Here is a 7805-nt window from a genome sequence, read left to right as displayed (position 1 = left end):
ATTCTTCTTGTCCACAAGGGCTATGGACGGTTTGTTATGCGGGATTATCTTATCCGTTGTTGGTTGAGGTCACTAGTAATTCCTGGGGTTTGTACTTACAGTAAGATACACTTTCACTGATCAACTGGTACTTCCTTGCTAGCTTCTGATGTATTATCCCGGCTACCTGGTTGTGTCTACGAGTGTACTCAGTCTGGGTGATCACCTTGTATCCCGCAGTGATGTGTCAGATCGTTTCTGAGGTCAGGTAACATCGTCGACATTTGTCATCTCTCACTTCGGACTCCTTGGCGAGGTATTTTCTATATTTACTGGTGTTAAATTGCCTGGTCGTGGATGGCGAGCACGAATCCTTCGGTCTCGGAGAAGAGCGTCCTGCTCGTGAGCTGTGCATTGGGAGCCATTTTATCTATGTAGTCTTGATGGATTTCATTGTAGTGTCTGCCATGGAGTGTCTTCTTTGCCCATCTTTCTAGCTTCGTTTGTTTCATCTGAGCGGGAGGGGGTTTTCTCATTTATGTTGAGTGGAGTATGCCGCTTGTCTATCTTCCTTATGGCCTGGTAGAATAGCGCTGTGTTTTTCTAGACGTTCGCTATCGCTTTTTTCTGTTGCTCGTTGAGGTCTACCAAGCCCCTTCCTTCTTCTATTCGAACTATGGTCACTCTCTGCACTGCCCATTTCGGATGTTGGCAGCTCTTGGTCATCATTGTCCTTGTATTTTTCATGGTATCATCCAGCTCTCTTTTGGTCCATTCTATGATCACGAAGGAATATGTTATTATTATTATTATAGAAATCAGTAGCTGTAATACAAGCGAATAGAGTATTTTTATATATTTCTTTTTATTTTATTCACTCTGATTTAATAATATTGGAGCTTTATATTTGAATTATTATAAATGGAAAATCCAATTCAATTAAATTTATTTTGAATTATGTGAAAAGTTTAAAATAAAAGCTGATTAAACACTAAATTTGATTCTAAAATCACAAAACGATCATGACCACTGTATTAATTAAATAAAAGCACGAGTTGTTCAACTTCAGCTGCATATGTTGTGCACACTGTAGCCTTTCCTAACTAGATTTATTAGAGCGGGAAGATAAGGAACACTAACTGGCTTCTTCGTTATACAAAGTTATCAGTCCATTGTAAGATAAGTCTTCTACCGGATAGTGATTATTCAAGAGAAACGGATAGCCAGCCTTTCTTAAGTGAAATTTTATGTTGTCTGCCACGCTAATCTAGACATTTTCTAAAATCAACACTGCCCGCTTTAAGCAGTTGATGCATTCGCATTAAAGTATCTTTATAAATATGTACGCTTCAGAGTTGAGTGTACGTTTTTTATAAATCTGGTGTTCAATTGTAAATAAATATAAAAGATATCAGTTGGTATTTTAAGTATATGTACGTGACATTTTAGTTTATAGTGTATAATACACTACTGTTATTATTATTGGTCAAGGAATTCTGTTACAATATACAGGTGTTCAAGATTGCGTACATTTATGTGTATTATGTTATAATACACAAATTACTGCGCCCTCGTGGTAGCACAGTTGGTAGAATCACTGTCCTCCTCATACCGCGTGGAAAAGACCTGAGTTCGAGTCCTGTTAATGACTTGAGATATTCTATGGGCTTTTTTTCACAATGTGGCCGATTTAGTCGGTCTCAGACGAAGGTAGTGCGGTTTTTTCTCCCGGAAACTCTGCTTTCTCGTCCAGTTAGCAGAAAATCGAATTTAGAACCACTCAATTTACAGTCAATATACACAAAGCAATATGGCTTTAGTCGCTAATGCCCCTAATACTCCATATTTTTACAAATATATGAAATAAAATATAATGGCAGCAATAAAGACAATTATTGAATGGTTGAGAAAATGTAGTTTGAGTCTCTCATTTTCGGAACATTTCTCAATAATATGGAGGCGCCTACTAGCTTCGCTAAATCCATCAATGTTGTCTTTGCTAAAATGATTTTGGTGGAATTCGATATCGGCAGTCCTCAGTAAAATTTACTCCAAATTCAGTTAAGGTCCACATTGGACAATTTAGCTAACACTTCGTGTAAAGTGTTATTTTACAATACGAGATTAGTGAAAGAGCGCGACTGAACCCTAATGAGTAATAAGACACGTGCGTCTCCATTTATTTTTATTACTTTTTTTTTCTTCAGCTGCCTTAGTTATGTAAGGCCTTCATCTTATTATTTTTTTGCTGGTCCAAAAAAATAAAATAAAAAAGAATTCTCTTTCGATCTCATGTTTCTCTCAGTAATGACGATGTTAAGAAAGGCGATATTTTATTGCATAATAACCCCACCTTTTCCTTCTTGTTGTTCTAAAGTTAATGCACCACAAAAATATCAAACAGCAATTCGTTAGGGATGGAAAACTAGAGTTTTACAAATTCTTGTTAACAGAAAAAAATGTTCAGCAGAAAGCGAATGGTTCTCTTCTCTGCGTTACCGCTTTTAGTTCTTGGGATGAGATGTGATAGAGGAGTACTAAGGCATTATACCATGGCAGGATGAAAAACCTTGGTTTTCTAAAAGTTATGGTCTAACATAACCCATAAAAGACCCTCCTGTCCAGTATGGAATGTAATCTAAGTTTTTTCCATGGAAGTTGTGGGCAGGCGCAAGGTTACATAAGTACTCGCGCCTTGAGTGACCGGGGTTCAAGCCCTGACTCCTAAATACGGTACTCGTATTCTCTCTGTCTTGTGACCTCCTCTGACCATGTGGTCGTCCCGGAGTATAAGCAGAAAATTAATTAACAGTGGTGAATGATATACCCACAAATAAAATAATGAACAAACCTAGTGGACAGAAAGGTGATTTCCTTATTAGACAGGAATACAGCTACTTCCTATTTCCACCCTAAACGGGAAGTTATTTGGAAATTAAAGTTACAGTTACCATATTTGCACAAAAGTTAAAAATTAATATTTAAACATTAGAGCAGCGCTCTCCTATATTTGTTTGTGGCGCCCTTATAAAGAAATATTTCGAACATGTGGGCTGAGGAGCTTTGGACACCTTAGATGGGACGCAATTCAGGTCTATAAGACTTTGAGTGGACATAATAAAATGAAGGAAGCAGAAATTTTCGTTTTTATAAATGATCCTAGAACTAGGGGCCATAAATTCGAATTACTGCGAAAGAGAATGGACTGTAGGAAGTTTTCTAGCCAGCAAGTTGTTAATTACTGGAATAAGTTGTTTCCTTGGGTGGTTGAGGCTGATATCCTGGGGAAATTCATAGCTCAGCTGGATAGATATCTACGTGAGAAAGAAACAGATAGCGATAGTTTAGTTTTATTATTATTATATTTTTTTGGATAGCTCAGCAATTCTTGCACCATATTACTCAGCGTATATTGTCTGTAATTTGTGTGTGTTTGTTCTGAGATCGATTTTCTGTTTTGCTGGATGAAAAACCAGAGTTTCCGGGAGAAAAAACCATGCTACCCTCGCCTGAGACCGACTAACTCAGCCACATTGTGAAAAAGGCCTGTAAAAATTTCTCACGTCATCAATGGGACTCAAACTCAAGTCTTTTCCACCCGGTGTGAGGAGGACGACGATCCTACCAACTGTACTACCCACGAGGGCTATAATGCCAAACCTCAAATAGTACACCAGACACAAAAGCTGTTGGAAAACTTTATTCACATATCCTGAAATATCTACTGCTGATCCCTGACCTCGCTCTGTCTGATTTTCCTTCTGAATTTCTTTAACAGCGACATGAACAATTTGATTAAACGATTGAAGAAATTCCTGAATCTTTTTTCGTGCGTTTGCAGTAAAAGCACTGAATAGGGAATTCCACGTACTATTTTCAAATTCTTTCAAAATATTTCTTTGCCTTTGCATATTAACATCCTCTACGACCTTACTTTCCAATCACCCCTCTTTTGTTTCTATAAATCAACGTTAAAGTTTCCTCATCGAATAATGTTTTCGTTTTTCTAGCTATCTACACCTATTTTATCTCAACTTACGTATCCAACTCCATTTGACAGAAAAAAACCTTTCTTCCTAATTTGCTTTTATCTCTTTTGCCTTCGAGTTTGGCTTTGATGTAATCCTCAGTATTATTGTGCTTTTTTATTTCCTTTCATCTCGATTTCGTGTTCGAGTGGAAATTCTTTCTTATCTCCTCCATTGCAATTGAGCCGCATTGGATTAACTTGGATGTGTTTTTCCGCTTAGTTTTGATTACTACATCGTTGTCATTAAAACAGTAAATAAAAAAATAATTATCAAGGCGATTTTGTTTATTGTAAAACGATTTGGTAAAATACATTCTGAGTACAAAATAAGCGAAATACACTGTTGGGCATTGAAACTGTAGCACACAGAGGAATGAAGAGATTTGTTTGATATTAAAGCTGTTATCAGTACGTAAGAGCTCGGTTTTCGAGACATTCGGTAACATTCCAATTTTAAAACCAGTTTTCTTGGATTTTTGTTTAGGTCTTAGCACTTCTTACAGACGTTCGAGCAGGAGCCTGACATTTATTACAGATGCTTGTCGCATATATCAATTGGACACAGAAACTACACGCCTATTGTGCGAAAATGGTGTACCCCTTCGAACAGACCATCTCATCATTATCTGTTTTAAGCAAAAGATTTATGAATTGATATTTCCTCAGACAAAAGTAGCTTTCGGTGTTTTTGATGATGGCTGTCAAATACAGAGTTGAAGACAACGAAAGAAAACCCTAAGACAAAGAAATGATGCCCTCATGGGGAAGTCGCCATTCCAAATCATTACATGCCACTTCCCTGACAAGAAGTAACATGAACCAGAACTCTAACCAGATTTCGATCTTTCAACTGGAACTTGTTTATCGACTAGACTGAAGTTTAAGTATATTAGTGAGAGGAAAAATTTGACGCTAGTACCTGAGATTGGTTAGCTACAGCTTCAAGTGAAAGAAACCTTTATAAACAACTCCTTTTGTTATTTATGTTAAGTTCCAAAGTGACTAAGACTACAGGGGTTATCATATTGTGTCTATAACTGCGTGTATTCTTTGGTCTGTTTGCTGGACAAAAACAACTATGCAACTCACTCCTCAGACTGGCTAACTCGGCCACGTTGTGAAAAAAGCCAATAAAAAATTCCTCGCATTGATGACGGTGTTCGAGCTGAGGTTTTTTCACCCAGTAGAAGAGGATGGTGATTATAACCACTGTACTACTACAAGCGAATGTTGAATTCCTTTGGTCAGCAGTCGGTAGTGAGAATGAAACTTTCAAAATCCCGATTTCCTATTGCTCCAATCGATGGGTTGGATTGGAAAAGACGTGACTGTTTCATTAGCAAAAAAGAGTAACGCTAATAATAATATGACTTATATTCCCTTATTTATTTATTTTTTTCCCTTTTTAATATTTTTATTCGAACTTAGAGAAATGTTATTAAGATTCGGCAGACATTGTACTTCTCTTGATTTCCGTTTTTATTTGTTATGGAGTGGCGTTGGAAATTTGTGAATACATTTATATTTGATTTGCTTTGCCATTTAATCATAGCTTAGCGGAGCAATATGGCCTTAGTTGCTAATGCTCCTAAAAACCAAATAACAACAACAATCATAGCTTAGCACCAGCACAGATTTTAGAAAAGCTTTTGTAACTAAATAATCCAGTTAGAATGTGCCCCAATCATACATTTCGCTACTGTCTCGCGTTGAATTTGAGAAGCCTGCAGGAGATTAAAATTTCTTCGATCCATTATATCGATACCTTAATTAACTCGAAGATCAACTCAAGAAGGAGTCGGTGATTTGTGGCATGTTCGTAGAACCTAAAACAAAAGATAACGTGCCTCAGAATTCACCGAGCAAACATCTCTCTTAGTTAGCAAATATCAACTCTGTCATTAGCTTTTAGGTAATGCATGTGTCGTATTTACCGAAGAGAGTGGATGGATTCTCTCCAGCGCATCCTTTTAAACCAAGTACCCCCAGAGGCACAGCGCATTACACTGAAAGAGAAACGGAGTTATTTAGATTTTACAGAAGCCTAATCCGAAAACGTCGTTTCAGGCAAAGTTTACAATGGTAAAGGAAAATTAGGCTTACTTGGGTCTTTGATGTGATCTTTCCTTGTACAATCATTAAGCCATAATTGTGTGCAGTTATTGTCGATCTTTCATTGCAGGGTTTACATAAATCGATCTCTTTGTGCTTGGAATTAGATAAGAATTTTCTATTATTAAATGCTGTTGTTTATCAGACAACGTTGTTAAAAGTTCCTTTGATGAAAGCAGTAAGGTGATTTTGGTTTCTGTTAGAAACGTACAAATATTGACCAAAATATTAGAAACCCTTTTTGCAATTGGCGTCAATAGATAAACGTACAGTATATAAATGTAAGTTGTCACAGGGCATGATCAAAAGTTCCTTGGTATTAAATAAATATTGTACGCTTTCCTGGAGCTTCTTAGTCGATTTGATCATGGACAAGACAGGTGATTTTTTTCGATTTTCTGAAAGGTGTTATTGTTGAAGCATTTAGTACTCAAAAGTCTACAGTGAGTGGAAGATGAAAAGTGAATGCAGCTGTAAAAGGAAGAAAATATGGCAGAAAGTTACAAATGACTGAGAAATTAAATTTCAGCAAAGAAGGATCCATTTCAATCGAACTATGTGACAGAAGATTAAAAATCTGGGATTTGGTAATCCATGTGTTTATACGAAAGCTACAAAGGCGCTTCTTTCTGTAAAAAATCTAAAGATTCGATTAGATTGATGCCACCAGCATCAAGATTGGACTGTAGAAAATTAGAAAAAGATCATGTGCTCTGACGAGTCTCGATTTACACTTTTGCTCCAGTGGAGGGATTAAAGCGTGGCGTGAATCTCATGAAGCCATACACCCAAACTGTCTTGTGTCTACCACTGAATCGGCTGGAAGTGGTATCGTGGTATAGGATATGGTCGTGTTAGCTCCAATGAATGTCTTTCAGTCGTATGTGTATTAAAACAACAACACAACTATTCACAATGCAAAAATTATATCTGAAATTCGAGGAACATTCCCCAGATTTTTGACATCTACCATGGCTTCCTAATTCGTCAGATCCGAATCCATTTGAGAATGTATGTTGAAATGGGTAGTTAGATTTCGCAATTCTCTGTAGACCACAATATAGCAGTTGACAAATATCCTGATGGAAAGAATGGTCAGATCTGAAGCTAGACTTCCCCCAGGACAATTATTAAAATCCATGCCACGACGTGTATGGGCTGTAATTGTTGCAAAAGTTGCCCTACTAGATGCTGAATGAAGGTTTCTAATTTTTCGAAGTGAGTGTGTGTAATAGCAGCTAACAGGCTCTAAGCAAGGTACGATAATTGGCTTCATGGCTAACCCATTTTATAAAGTAACCATGAAAAAATCAACAAAGATGCAATGACAAACAATCTATTAGAATTAAAAAGGAAAACACAAAATTCAAAATCATTATGCACTCCTTGTATGACTCTGCAAAGATAAAAACGGAATTCTGTTTCCTGGCATGATACTGTTAAACCTTATTTGGCCACAGAAGAATGTCAAACGTACACTTTTTGTTCTTTTGCATTCCTTACGAAATTCCTATTGAGCAATCAAATCCTGTTGTGTAAGACGTGAGGACACAAAACACTTTTTCTGCTTCAGACACCATTTTCCGTGACTGGACAGTCCACACCTCGTGAAAGAAAGAAGTAGTTACCAATAGGAGAGAAAAAAAACTGAGGGTTTCTTTATTAGCATTCAATGTTCATAATT

This window comes from Mastigoproctus giganteus, chromosome 4 (genome assembly GCF_048544385.1).
Source record: "Mastigoproctus giganteus isolate SK-2022 chromosome 4, ASM4854438v1, whole genome shotgun sequence".
Lineage (NCBI taxonomy): Eukaryota > Metazoa > Arthropoda > Arachnida > Uropygi > Thelyphonidae > Mastigoproctus > Mastigoproctus giganteus.
Note: the sequence above shows the minus strand (reverse complement) of the source record.